Source organism: Garra rufa, chromosome 2 (assembly GCF_049309525.1).
Source record: "Garra rufa chromosome 2, GarRuf1.0, whole genome shotgun sequence".
Classification (NCBI taxonomy): Eukaryota; Metazoa; Chordata; class Actinopteri; order Cypriniformes; family Cyprinidae; genus Garra; species Garra rufa.
The window spans coordinates 69887757-69903997 of NC_133362.1; the positions used below are offsets into that span (position 1 = coordinate 69887757).

The 16241-nt window shown below is 35.5% G+C and overlaps 1 pseudogene; it reads right to left on the bottom strand.

Moving 5' to 3' along the window:
* Window positions 1–16241, bottom strand: part of LOC141325708 (uncharacterized) — a 486213-nt pseudogene that overhangs the window by 469025 nt on the left and 947 nt on the right.

Below are 16241 nucleotides of genomic sequence, written 5' to 3' on the forward strand. Positions count from 1 at the left end.
GTTGCGGCCTAAACTGCCAGATTTTGCGGCAGCTTTTTCAAAAAGTTGCGATTTTTTTTAGACAGATTTCACAAACATGTTACGAATTTTTTAAGTGTTCTTTGCATGCTTACTCCCCCAAAGCACAGGAATTCAAAAATTCGGCTTTCTGCACGCTCTGATCACATGCAGATCTGACAGCAGACAATCGCTGCTTTTTCAGAAGGCTGCAGCACAGGTTCAATTAAGAGAAAATCATGTTGTCCCCGTGAAATATTTAGACTTTTAGCATTTTGTTGCCGCGGCGACACGGCTAAGTCTATGTAGGGTAAACACTGGAATAAATGATTGATGAAACTACCGTGTGAAAGCATAAAAATAGTTTTGTTAACTGCCCCTCTCAAGTTCGATAGCACTATCACCTTTGACCACGCAAGGCCTGCCTGACAACTGACAAAAGGAAACCACCACAGACCTAGTTTTACAAACGTTATGAAGTTTTGTTGTTTCAAAAAGTTAGGAGCACCAAAAAAAAAATATTACGAGAACCCAATTTCTTTTTAGTTATCTGCCGGTCTAGATTCTTCATGCCCGATTCTGATTGTTTTACAAGCAAATGGGCTGATTCTGAAAACCTTTTTTATATATTTATTTCATGCCTAAAGCAAAGGGACAAGAATGAAGGAAAATGAGTACATGAACAAGATGTTTATTTTCCCTATTATAGGTACAGCCATTTAAATTAGAGGCAACCACTGCATTTTTAAACAATTACAGTAGCCTATAAATAACAAAAAACAAACAACACATCTCTTACTTAATAGTGTAGACAATATATGCAGCCATCATCAAAGTAGGCTACTCTTTCAATATTCAAAGTGCAAATAGAGGGATATACTAATTACAGCCTAGATATTTTATATAACCTAGTTTGAGCGCATTGGGGAGTCGCTCTTCAAACGCAGGGTATTAAAATTGCTTTTGAATGTGTGTGCGCGTTTTACTTTTTGGTTTCATTTTAACGACCGCACAAAACTCTCGGCGGTGCTGAATGTGCTTTCTAGAGTGCGGATCGGCCGCATTTTTCTGTCCGAACCCGGCCCGCGTCCGACAGAGCAGTAACCGAACCCGACAGGCATTAAGATATTTATGTCCGAGCCCGATCCCAGCCCGACAATTTTTTTCTCATACTAATGACACATGCACTTTTTTGTGTGGAAAGCCCGCTTTTATTAAGCAACTGCAGGAAGGGGTTCGGAAATGTCAACAGATGAGAGCATCAGCGCAACACCGAATATTCGTAAATTCGTAATTAGCAGCACAGTGAGTAATTACCTACACTTAAAAGGTAGGCTATTTAAATAAAAGACGAACGAAAAAACTAGCGCAGTATTTATATTTTATATTACATATACATTATATATAACGTTTGTGTATATATGTCTATATATAAAATGCATATATTATTTTGAAACCCAAAATAAATGAGTCTCAAACATTATTTACAAACATGTGTGTTTATTTGAACACTTCCGTCAGTGAACAAGCAGCCTACAAAACCCTAAAATAAATCAAATAAATAATACATTTAAATATGTAACTAGCCTAAATAATAATATTAAATAGGCTATTAAACAAACATTCGTTGCAAAAATGTGTACAACCTGGCCTGGACCTTGTCCGACAGCTCATCAGAATTACTGTCCCGAGGCCGGCTGGACCTTTTTTCTCTTTCCTATTACACAGCTGCTGTTTTTAATAGCAAAGTGATTACATTTATTTTTGTTTATTTAGTTTATAAAGTAAATTTAGAAATATATTTGGAACACTTTTTACTTGTTGAATTCAAGTTTTTGTTTTTTAAAGTAACGACCAAGCAGCAGATTAATTTAGCCATCTCAAGTAATCATGATTTAAATTAATTTTAGTATATCACAAGCATATCACAATATTAGTTTAATCGTTTAACCTAAATGTGTGCTATATTTGGCGCATATCCAGTCATTTGTGCAGAGAGTGAATGCTGAAGCTGGCTTTGCAAGACATGGAAGCGCCGGTGTGATGTGAAACTTCATTTCGGTTAGAGTAATATATCATCCGGATCTGTAAATAAATAATTTAAATAATTCAAATCAAAAACAAAACTCTTTCATTATGCCTAATTCATGAAGATGCATTTAGGCATTAAAAGGGGTAAAAAATGGTGGTAATTTCGAGCCCTGAATTGCTTTGCGCGGTCTTTCGCAGTGATATTTGCAGGTAATTTGCGGTAAAGTCGCGGTGATTGGATGAAATTGCAAGGCCGCAAATAAATCGCGGGGATTGGCTGAATTGGCGTGAATTGGCGCGATCGCAACATCGCGAATTTCTGGAGGGACTGACTTACATTTCAAGGTTTGCGCAAATAATTTTAACATAAATAATTTTCTTAGATACTTTTGCATAATTAGCCTAAGTGCTAGTAATCAATGGTTTTAATATTAGAAGCAGTTATTGGTATAATATTAATAATACCAAAAAATATGTTTTTTAGGCTTATTTCCATATTATTGTTACAACATAAATGCATGATCTCATAATAACAAATGTTCAGTGTGAAAGCAGGATATTGAAGGCAGTGTTAGTATTTGTCATGTGATCTCAACACTTCTGTCCAATGTCTTAACATTTCTATACTCCTGTGACATAGTTCATAAATATCATTCCTTTATGTAGTGAGTTCATGTTTGAGAATAAAAACCAACCTGTTTGTTCCTCAGTATCTTCATGCTTGACTCTGAATGTTTCTTCAATCTTCATGTCTTCACTCTCCTCTTTTATAAACACCATCTTTATAATAGTGTGCCAAGTGGATCTCTGTTGATTATCCAGGAGTTTTTCTGTGTTTGTACACTTTGTCCTGTTTAAGATGAGAATAATTAAAGATAAAATAAATGCAAACTAAACACTCTGGGTCTCAATTAGTTGAGTAGTCAGAGTGAGAGCTAATAGGTTTGATAATAACTGTAAACAAATTACGGTAATTCGAATCTCTGAATCATTTCACAAATGATTTGATTCAAATGATTCGGACAGTTTCTCTCATCACTTATCATCACACGATTGATTCATGATATAGAGAGCGAAACGAGACACTCTCTGTTACTAAAGGCTAACGCTTTAAGTAACACTAAATAAAGCATTACAATGTTATATTTAATAATGATGCGTTTATTTTACATAGCTTGTAAAAACGCTTTAATTCATTGGTTTAGTGTTGTCACGATACTGGAATTTCTAACTTCGATACGATACCTTGAAAAATATCGATATTCGATACTATTTTCGATACCACAGAGAAAAAAACTACCACACTATTAGGAGGAAAATTTCTTTTTTAATTTAAAAATAAATATAGTCTAGAACATGACAATGAGGTATATGCATATGTACACTGCTACAGCCCTGTTCAGCTTCTTAACTTCATTTGAGTTTGAACTTCATACTTTATTTGATGTTCAAATAACTTTTTTGTTTCTTTTTAGACCACACTTTTAAAATTAACTTAACTATCTAACTAGAACTTAAGTTAATGGTAAAAGATATTTGCTAAAATTAAATTGTTACGTGATCCGAGCTGCCCAAAACATAAGAATTCAAGCTAATAGAGTAATGGCTTGCCCTGTGAGGCGCTTTGAGATCCGTTTGCGTCCTCAGCATGAAAGTTTACGGTCATATCCTTATCTGTAAATGTCACAAATTCACACGAGCATTTCCATTTATGCCTAAAAGTCCATTCTGGCAGTCTGTGTTAAGTTTAAATCTTTACTGAATGAGCGTGTCAGACTGGAACACAGACAGGGAGACAATTAATACTCAGTCAGCGCAAAGACATTCATGTCAGCCGTTGAATGTAGCCTGGCTAACGCCAGACCACGTTATGACTTCGTCATGATTCGTGGTCTGGGAACCACATGTTCATTTTCTCGTATTTGAGGCGTGGTTTACGAGTGCCCAGAGCCTATTTATTGGGCGATACGAATGTCTATCAAATGCGCCTGTGCGTAGTTCATAGCCAATCGTTTCAATTATACCGAATGACGTATGTAGAGCGAACGCCTAAAGTTGCTCTTTTTTTCAAAATAAACTTGAGTTCTAAACTACTTAGTAGAACACTATACCGTGTCTACACCGGACGCGACAGTTGCCGCGCCGCAACAGCTAAAGTCTGTGTACACTGGACGCGACAAGGCGACCGTTGCAAATCATTTAAACTTTTGTGTGAGCACGTCATAAATAGAACGCGGCAGCAGATTGCTGTCGGGATTTGCCGTGTCGCGCCACATCCAGTGTAGACAGCATAAGGGGCCGTTCACATGTCGTGCCTAAAAACGCGTGGAAAACGCTAGGCACGCCGCTTTCTTCCTTATCAACAAAGCGCTCGGGCGCTTGCGCTCCGGAAGCGTCTGCCGTTTCTAAGCAACCATCAGCTGCGCTCTAGCTCCAAGCCTATGCGTCTCCATGCATTGTTCCTCTATTAGCGTCAAAATAACGGGGGCTTGACAAATCATAAAGTTCAAGAAATCCCTGGACCACAATGATGAGCTGCTCCTCCATGTTTCTGCTGAGGTTTCAATGTAACGGAAAAACGTGAGGAAGCTGATTGGTTAGTTCATATCACATGACCTGCGGTGCGCTTGCGACATTCTGAAAAGTTGAGATGTTTTTAAATCGATGCGGTGCGGACGTGCCTGGAAAAAACGAGCGCGTCGCGACCCCGTCGCTTCCAATATGCGCGCGCAAGCTGCGCGTCTCCATTTGAAATAACGGACTTGCGCGTGCAAAAGACGCTTCATGTGAACGGCCCCTAATAGGTTCTAATGTCATTTGTCGCGTCGGGTCACGCCACTCGCGTCCGGTGGAGACACGAAAGATAACTTCGCGGCTGCTGCCATGCTGGATCCATAGTAACAAACTGCTTCGGTGAGTCGCATAGAAGGTGTCATCGTCTTGCTGCTCCCTCCCCGTTCTGTGATTGGTTCCCTATCTTAGGTGAAAATTAGGTCCATGGTTTCCAGACTAGACTAGAAGCGTGAATAAAATCGCGCTGCGCAAGGCAGGATGGGGAAACCCAGGCTACGTTGAATGTTAAATTCAGATATAAATACAACATGTAGTGCACGCATTTATGAAGGGTAGGAACTGTATGACTGTGATGGTGGCTGATTTTTTACCACCGCCGGTGGTGCGGTGTTATAGCCTATATATAAATAAATGAGGCTCAAACATTATTCACAAACGTGCGTGTTTAGAAATTCCGTCGGTGAACAAGCAGCCTACAAAACGCTAAAATAAATCAACGAAATAATACATTTAAATAAGAAAGTAGCCTAAAAAAAGAGTTAAATGGGCTACTAAACAAACATTCGTTGCAAAAAACAACCTCAACAGCTCATCAGAATAACTGGCCCGAGTTCTCCTTCTCTTCCCCATTGCGCAGCTGCTGTTTTTAATAGTCAAGTTTAAGTCAAGTCAAGTTTATTTATACAGCGCTTTTTACAATACAAGTTGTGTCAAAGCAACCTTACAGTATTAAAATAATAAGATAAAATGTCAATAAAAGTGCAAAAGTTCCATATTGCAGCAAAGTCAAATTGGAGAGGACTCATCTGGTTCCCATGGCCTTGTGCCGGTGGCTGTTTAGGGTAGGAGTTCTTTCTGATGATCTGTCTCTGGGGCTCATCTAGTTGACACGGTATCCGCTGACATTCGGCTGTAGGTGTTAGTGTTAATTTCGTCAGACGAGACGAGACGAAATATGTTCGTCAACGACCTTTTTTTTCATGACTAAGACGAGACGATGACAAGACTGCACCACTGTCCAAAAACGCTGACTAAGACTAAATTAACATGCATTATTGTTGACGAAAAAAGACGAGACGTAAATGTTTTGCATAAAATAAAAACGAAGATAAAATCTCTCTTCATTTTCGTCTACAATCGGCTCTGCTTTTTCATCAGCTGTTACGGCTTTAAAATATTCAAACTGCGCTTTGGCGCGCTGGCTGGCGCTGAGCCAGAGACGGACGAGCTCTGCGTTTGTCATATAATCACAACTATGCAGTGTTTTTAACCACATAACGGTTATTTTAGGTTTCAGACATTTAAATACACATAAGTACTAGTAAAAGGAGACATTTAGAGTTTGTAAAATACACACATAGGTCTATGGAAGCAGCAAATAACAATCTATTCAAATATAATTTGCCGATGTGTTTTATTCATATCACATACACATAGGCTTAGTAACTAAAAAGTCCACTCTATTCCTCTTCTAGTTCACCAGCCACTTACTTGCATGTATTTCGGGAGAAACGGATGAATGTATATGTGCTGTAAATACGGCTGACAGGACTCTGAACAGCAGCGCGAACAAACATGGCGGCGCCCATCTCACGTTACAGATTACGACCCAGATCATTTATATAGGGTTTTAAAGTACGAAACATACTAATTCACACATATTTGTGAATCGGAATATTAGATAGTTCATGGCATGGTAAGCAAGTGTGTGAGTATTTTGGATAAAAAAGGAAAAACGAAATAAAAGCGATCTATCTGTCATTCAGTGTTATTGTGTCTGTGTTGTGTCACGTGACAAGCTTGATGCGTCGCCATGGAAACAATAAGGACGAACGTTCTAAAATAACGGTCGCTTAAAAAAAACTCACTCTCAGGGGTCCGCTAGAATATTTAAAACTCACCACTGAAAGGGTTAATCATTTGTGAATGTGTCTCCTAAATCAGAAATTGAAAACCAGACACGTTTAATATTTGCATTCAACAAAAATCATTCAACAAGTGTATTTTGTCAGGTAATTGACCATATGCACGGATTACTTCCTTGTTTAGTCAAGCCAGCTAAGTCATTTCCGGTCAACTGTACTCTGCCGTAATATGAGCGTACTTTGTTCGTTTTCTCTACATAATCGATTCACAATCGAAGAAAAGTGTTGTTTGTCTTAGAGGACCAAACGTCCATGTATACCGTTTCAAGAATGACAAATGCCAGTTTAAAAAAATTCGCGAGTAAATCGCGGTTAAATATGCGCGAGTCATTGCTATGATTGACAGTAATAACCGGACCAAACAGCTGACAAACTGATGTCAAAAAAGAGCTTAAATGATTCAGACTAAATTCAGATAACAAAACTACAGCAGTAACAAGTTTGTGTTGGTTAAATAAAGGCTATTTGATAGATTTTACAGTTCAAGATAAAACTTAAAAGATGTTATTCAATTTAATAAAATATTTCAAATTCCTATCAATTCATAATTAACGTTAGTGCATTTTTTAATTATTATACCATAAATATTTAACGTATTTGTAGTGAACTATATATTAGTATTTACATAATTCACCCTTATAGGCTTTTTGTGTGTGAGCTTAATGACTTTCTGCACTTGCTATACTATAAAAGTAAAAGGTAAAAGTACTACAATTTATTATACTAGTATTTAATAATACATCGAAAGCAAGACGTCTTGAAAAATATAGGGAGACAGCTGCATAATAAATAATCCTATGCTGCCATCTATTGGTTATATGGGGTAATTCCATATTATTTTAGCCAAAAATAGACGTTGTTTTCCGTGAAGTCATTTTTTCCGATGCCCTTTTTATGAATGAAAAGTGAGTCCTTGAAGTACATTTTATTTCACAGCTGTAGAGTTAGAAAATAATAAAGGCTTTGAAATATTGCAAGATTTTAAAAATGTGTTCATGACTACGAAGGCAAGTAAGTGATTATCAAGAATACGATTAAGATGTCCTTGAAAGAGAAATATGATAGCTGTCTAACGTCAGCCTAAACACGTTATGATAGTGTTTAGCTGTCAGCATTTAAATGTACAACTATGCAGATACGGTAAGTATGAGATTACCAGGCTCCGCATTTAAATTATATGTTGTTAAATAATATGAAACTGAATGTTCATGCCGCTAACATTGTTTATAATGTTGCAATTATAATTTTTCTCAGTTTCTGATAAGAACGAGGCACTAGATCAGTCTCAAGAGTGTCCACCTAATATACAGCACATATAAAATGAGCTTCAACGGAAGTTTACGAGCTGGCTTATCTTTATGCGGAAGTTCTAAAGAACGCTCCGTGCATAAGGTCAATTATGACATTTAACCAATGTTTGAGATATGTGAAACACTTTTTTTGCTGAAATGTGTATCAGTAATAATAATCTCAGTAATAATGTGTTATTTTAAAAAAAGACTACAATTTTTTGACTAAAACTAGACTAAAATTAAAAGACTTTTAGTCGACTAAAACTTGACTAAGATACCTTGAGTTTTCTTTTGACTAAAACTAGACTAAAATGACGAGACTTTTAGTCGACTAAAACTTGACTAACAAAAAAAGATATGTGAATGACTAAATATGACTAAAACTAACAAGGACATTTGGCACAAGACTAAGACTAAGACTAAATTAAAAATAGGTGACGAAATTAACACTAGTAGGTGTTTATCCACCTCTTGGTACGGACTGGATCCGGGGGACTGCAGTGACCATCTGATCTGGGTACGGACTGGATAGCAAAGTAATTACATTTATTTTCGTTTCTTTAGTTTGTAAAGTTAATTTAGGAATATATTTGGAACATGTTTTATTTGTGAAATTCAAGTTTTTGTTTTTTAAAGTAACGAAAAAGCGGCCAGCGGCAGAGAGATCAATTTAGCCTTCTCAAATCATCACGATTTAAATTAAAATCCTTAGATATATAAAAAAAACTGAAAGCATATCACAATATTAGTTTAATCGTTTAACTTAGATAAATGTGTACAAATAGGCGCATATCTAATCGTTTGGACGGAGAATGAAAGCGTTGCAGGACACGAGGTGCAGGCGCCATGTGAAACTTTATTTTTGCTCATAAATGTAAGAGTAATAAATTTACTTTAAATTATTACTTCACTACTATAAAACGAAATAATTCAAATCGAAAACAAAACTCTTTTATTAGCTATAGGCCTAATTCATAAAGATGCATTTAGGCTTTAAAAGCGTGTCCGAGCAGATGGCGAGTTAGGTTCGTCAATTTCATCTTTTGCGACACAGACTCAGACAATACTAGTTTATTAATAAATAATTTGAATATCTCCTTATTTTTCCCCTGCCACATTCATGGTAATTAGGCTACTTTAGCTGGGGCTTTGCGGCCAGTTTAAGTTTACTGCGTGCATTTGAACGCGGAACTCTGCTGAAGGCACTTGCGCCCTGCTGCTGCTGTTGGTGGGACACTAAACTGTGTTTTTCTTCAGATATTTGTCTTTTCTCTTTATTGCGACAGGTGAATTGTTGTAAATTGTTAAGCACTGTGTTTTCATAGCATTCAGAATGTGGAATCGTGTGATTTGAAAAATAAATTTTGCGAAATTAGTGGTGTTAGCGCCTTTTGATAGCACTGCTCTGTAACAACTCTTACATATTGGCTTGCTTGTGTACTTCGGCTTTCCATGTTCATTTGTTTCATATCCGAAATTTTTCCAGATAGCACTCCTGCTGTGTTCTGTATCAAACAAAGCCGGTCGCGGGGTCCTGCGCTCGCCTTTCTGTTCGCTTCACTTGAATGAGACGAGATAGACACTGTGGTCACGTGTGGTGTAGAAGAGAAAGTGACATCTCGGTTAGTATCGATACTTCGGGAAATAAGTATTGGTATCGTTCAGATATTTCAGATATTTTTGACAACACTACATTGGTTTAAAATCTTTAAAACCACGAACCTTTCTTCAGGTGAATCACAACAGATGAGGAGCGCAGCGCATCTTAATGACGTCACATCACCAGACCAAAATAAAAGTCCTATTCATACACTGATCTCTCACTGAAGTCTGCCTCGATGTCTTAGGAAATTAATAAGTGTACAGCTCAGACTGCCTCACCTGCATCGATTGCAACTAAAATATTATTTATCACTCTCAGCAAAGCATACTCAATGATATAAATAGACTTAAAATCTGACTGAAAATGTTCAGAAATATGGTATTTAGAAAAGACTGTAATTTGCCCAACACAACTTTTTCTAGTACCTTGAAGATTAAAAAATATACAGAAATAAGCAAATAGTTATTAAAAATAGACACGTCTAAGTAATAATTACTGCAAAATATAATTTGGTCTAAATTTAATAGCCTAAGAAAAAAGCATATAGATAAATAAAACATTTAAACTGAATATATTTTGCTTAAAGTGTGTATGAATACAAATGTGAAATCATGGTAAGTGTCACCTTTTGTCTTTATTAATGCTTCTGCCTCGTTTCTTTAATTGGTGTCTTTGTTCTTGCTGATTAATACCTGAGTTAAATGTGAAAGCAGTGGCTGAAGGCAAGACTTTTCTGATCTCTGTGATAATGAGTGTTATTATGCTGATTGGATTAGAGTTGCTGAAAATCTGGGCAAATTCCTGTAAATACTGCAAATCATTCACCTAAATGTACAGTTATATTCCAACAGCAATCAAGGAAATGTTTTTAAAGAAAAAAACATATATTTTTGTGTGTCATACGTATTCAAATGTATTGCAATACTTTAAAAAGTATGTGTAATATGTAGACCATAAAACTAAAGAAATATGGTGTAAATATCTCTGAATTGAATATTTGAATATCTCATGAAACCGGACTGAAGTTGTGAACATTTAGATTTCCTACCTGATAAACTGTAATTATCCCCAGAGACCGATCTGTCCATCATGGACATAGACCATTTTTTTCTGAAGTTACAGACTAATAAAACAGCTTTATGACTAACATTCAGTTGATTATTAATGGGGCAGACCTAGTCGGGTGAAAGTGAGTTTATTTTGTATATGTCAGCCTTACATCAAAGCAAGATGGACCACATTTATCTGAACTTATCACAATTAGTTGTGGCAGCTGTAGTAGAGTAAGAACCATTTTCAAAATACTTCCACATTATTTATTTTATATTCAAACATTTTACTCAGTTTTAACAGTGGCCATTTACATTGAATAATGAAATAAGACGTCATGACTCTTTAAATGAAGTTTAAATCAGAGCACCAAAATGAGAGTAGAAAATGGTATAAAGAAAATGTACAGGACAAAAAAAAAATAGCTTTAAGAATGAAAACCAACCTGTTTGTTCCTCAGCATCTTCAAGTTTTCAAGTTTTATCAATCTTCATAACTTCATTCTCCTCTTTAATAAATTATATCTTTATAACTGTGATACGTGGATCACCAGGAGTTTTTCTGTGTGTTTGGACACTCTGTCCTGTTTAAGATGAGAATAATTAACAGAAAGACACTAAATCTGGGTGCATCTCAGTGCACTAAGGGAGTTAGTCAGAGTGATGTTAGAGGCCTTGAATCACTAAAAACACATGGTTCATATTTATTAACCATAAATAATAATCATAATAACAACAAGAAATAATTAACAAAAGAACAAGAAATGCACAAACATAATTTAGCGCACAATAACGTTTAGTATTACATTAAATAGATTCAACTTTTAAAAAATGCTATCTTTTGACTAAATATCTTCTCTTTGCATTTACACCATTTTGAGCAGCAGGTGTCATCAACTTGCGGTGATTGTAGCGATTCAAACCAGTGAATCATTAACTCGGAATATGGAAAAGATTTGTTTCTATACTGTAAAGTATACGGAAACATTTTAGATAATTAAAAACAAACATTTCTTCAGCTGAAACACAGGAGCGCGGCGCAGCCTTTTGATGTCACATCACCGGATCAAAATAAAAGTCTTGTTCACACACTGCTGCGTCTACAATCCAGAAAGTGAGACTGTGTTCTGGGTTGACTTTTCCAATTAAAAACAAATTATATGCAAATCTGTAAAATGTTATTATTGTTATTTCTTGTACGTTCATAAATGTATATGTTTAAAGAAAATTTATTTTTTTGTTTTTAGGAAAGAGTTGATGTGTATGTAAACTCTTTTAATGGTGTGATTCTAATAATAAAATATAGTATGCTTTGGATTAATGTGTGCCTCTCATTGTCTTTTGTTCTTATTCTGTCTTTGCATTTGTTGTTCTTTTGTTGCATAATAAAAAATAAATCAATCAACAAAAAAGTGCAAATGTGCATAGATATTTCTATCAAGAAAACACATACAAAAAAAAACATGTCAGAAGTATTCAGAGTTGCTGTCTAATTGAGTGCTGGAAGTACTCTATTTCCCATTTATGTAACACACCCATCTAAGTCATGCATTAATTAATTTATACATTAATCCAATTTCCGTGTCCCAGCAGGCACACAAGGTCATTAGACATTTGGTTCAATTTTGGTTACAACGTTGTGCAAACAAAATCCTTTGTCAGTTATTCATCTAATGTCAGTTTTGATTTTTTTAGGTTGTGTTGTAAAGTAACCAAATTCCAACATTTTCTAAACAGCATAATAATGGAGAACAAAACCCAAAAAATTTGCAAAATAATATATCCTACAAGACCCTGAGAAGGTGATGAACATGCAAGAAGAAATTACGACACAAAAGGGGGAGAGTGGGGTAAGATGAACCATTTTTTACTTATAGATAAGGGCAAAAAAGTACAATGAAAGCATCTAAAGTAATTAATTTACAGGATGTTTCCTATCAATTCGAATGATCAAAATGTATCTATTCCTGTGGCTCAAAACAAACCAAATTTTGAATTTCAGTCTTCAATTGTTTGCATTTCTGAAACAATATGTTGAACACCAAAGTTGAAACCTTCTCAAAAACAGACTAAACAGAGCTTGTAGTGTAAATGTTAACATTTTTGCTTTAAATGTGAGCAATATCAGATTTCTAGTGTGAACAGATCATGGTTCTGAACTGGCCCTCATGTGCAAACGAATGATACAAACAGGGTTTCCAGGTTATTAAACCAAAATCTACCTAACTGCTTCTCAGAACTACTACAACACTAGCCCAACCGTGTTCAGGGGGTAAAGTCCACGTTAGAGTGGTTGGGTCAACCCACAAATTTGGAAAACAACCAGAGGAAACAGTGGGAAAAGTAGCCCAATTCCGCGAAGATATGGTGGATACGGATTTGGCTACACTTACACAGTACACCGTCATACGGAAGTAAACATGGAGGATATAAAGTAAATGATTATGTGTTTAATAATATTCTGATTCTAAAATTATGCACAGGTAATATGAAAAATAAAAGACAAGGATGTGACAAAAGACAGAGTTTTGAAAATGTCATGATATGAGCCCTCATGTTTTGCTCGTATATAGAGTTGTAACTATAATGCTTGTAAGTTCTTACGCAACTGATATCATTGAGTAGCATGTAAAATCTTTTAAGTGACTGTTCACTCTGCGGTCACATTGCAAAACATCTGAAGGCTAAAAGTAGGCGATTTAGGAGAAAATCTTAAAAATAATGGGCATGTTAGTCCTAAATTTAGGACTCCTAAATGTTTGCTCTAAGAGTTTTCACAAACCTCTCTGTGGAAAGAAAAAAAAAATCACAGAAATTCGAATTGTTTCCACTGCAAATACCATTAAAAATATTACAAACCATCAACCTTTAAGCAGTAAAATCATTAACAAATGGTTTCCTATTACGTTTTTTGGACATATTCCATTAGGATTTAGTGGTCACCAATAGACGATGACCAGTTATCAGTAGAGATTAACAGGCACTATAACAGTTACCATTAAAACCAATACAATTTCTATTAACCAGTAAAAAAAATTTTTTATGATGGTTTCCATTTTATTTTTATTTTATTTTATTTCTTTAGTAGCAAGGCTAAAATGACTGTTTCGGCTATATCTGCCTCCAAATTTCCCTTTGATTATTTCCTTGTTTTCATTAACAGTTTGGGTAAGAAGCTGTTCGCATGTCTTACTATCAGCATGAGTTTTCATGTGGACATCAAGGCAATATTTTGATATTTTCAATATTTTCATTGAGAACACATGAAAGTTTTTCCTCCACTGTGACTGTTTGTGTGTTTGTTAAGGTTTGATTTATGATTGAAGCTCTTTCCACATAGTTTGCAGGTGTAAGGCATTTCTCCAGTGTGAATCATCATGTGGGCATTAAGGCATTGTTTATGTGCAAAACTCCTTTCACATTGAGAGCATGCGTAAGGCTTCTCTCCAGTGTGAGATTTCATGTGGTATTGAAGTTGGCATTTTTGACTGAAACTTTTTCCACACTGTTGGCAGGTGAAAGGTCTTTCTCCAGAGTGGATTCTCATGTGAACACTAAGGTTTCGTCTTTCAACAAATCTCTTTCCACACTGTTGACAGACAAAGGGTCTCTTTCCAGTGTGAACTCTCATATGGATAGTAAGGGTTCCTTTTTGAATGAAACTCTTTCCACACTGTTGACAGGTGAAAGGTCTTTCTCCAGTATGAACTCTCATGTGGACTTTAAGGTTTTCCTTTCTGTTGTAAGTTTTTCCACACTGCTGGCAGGTAAAAACACTTCTTTTTGCTGTCTTTTGTGCTTTTGTTTCAGTATGTGAGCAACTATATGTTTTTTCTCCAGCCATGAAATCATGTTTCTCATGCTGGAGATCATCTTCCTTTTCATTGAGTTCTTGACTCTCCTCTTTCAGTGTCATCAGGTCTAATGCAAAAAAGACAAATCCAAATTAACACCATTTTTAATTGCTCAAAGCAAACATTAAACCCAGCAACATTAAGATCTTATACAGACTAAGCTATTAAAGCAGAAGTTAAATGTAATCTCAAAACCTATTCCCATTATTCAAAGTGATAATGATAAAAAAAACAATTGTATAATCTTATAATAAAACTACTTATTATAACCCTGATAAGACAGTCTTCAAATATATATATAGATATGTTTATCATGTCTGTGAGGCATGCATTTAGCTTTATTTTTTTAAGCACTCCTGTTCAAGAACGAGACGACAGAAAGCGCATCATTTTTGTTTTCTTTATTTTATAAAAACACTGCAACGTTTTTTGGTGTATTACTTTTTCCTTTGTGAGCAAAAATGACGGATAATTTTAAATTGCTTCCACTGAAAAAATGCAAATGATTGAGCTGGTGCCTCGATGACCTGCAAAGCGGCTTTATCTTCCACTCTCCACTCTGTCACTGTGTCAGTCACCGCTCTTTCGAGAATGAACCCAGCACAACTATGCAGACGTAATTCCCAAAACATAAGAAAAACGAAAGTTTCATACAAATTCTGAATGGATTATGGCATGGAAAGTGCAAAGCGCGCTCCCTTTATTATCACTAAAAGCGTCACAAATCTTAGTTCATAGAGATTTCACAACGTTCCGTTATAATCAATAAAGCTTTCTAAACTACACAATGAATCTTTTATTTACATCGCGTCTACACTTAGTCAGGAGATGAACAACGCTGGATTGTTTGCCAGATCTTCAATTGGTTTGCTTTCGTTTGAGGGTATATAGCACCGTCTAAGAACAGTCCATTAGAACCGGGCCTATATGGCTAACCACAGTTGCAGAGGGGCTGTTGCCATAGGCTCACCTTGCTCCATCTCTCCTCTAGCTCCCCAACCACTTTCCTGACAAATAATTCGTCACACTGCGCATGCGTGAAATGCGTTAAAAAATTTGACGTAATTAACAACAACAAAATAATTAACGCCGTTAACGCGTTATTTTTGACAGCCCTAATATATATATATTTATTTTTTTAAATATATATATATATATATATATATATATATATATATATATATATATTTTAAGAGCTGGACATTTTTATGTGGATCAAATGAGTGAGTTCAGCTTTGAGAATGAAAACCAACCTGTTTGTTCCTCAGTATCAATTTTTCTATCATATTTTTATTCTATTGTCTTCTTTTTAGTCCCTGTTATTCAGTCGCAGGATAAGCTCCTATTTTGGGCTTAAATATGAATAGTAATATTTCTCTGTAAAGAAATTTAAAGTGAACATACAATCAATGATTTTCGCCAGTGCAGTGTTTTCCCCCTAAAGTGAAAGCATTTCATATTAAAAGACATGGATTTTTGGTTTTACATACTTCCTAATAAAAAAATTAAGATTTAAATCATTTTAAGAATTACATAACGTATCATATGATGTTCAATTACAGGTTACTTGTGTGTTAACTAACCCTGCCTACTTAAAATTTGGTATTATCTTATTATTTTATCTAATTATCAGCGAACAGCTATAGAGAAATTAAACAGAATTAAATGTAAAATAAAACAGCATAGTCTTCACTGTA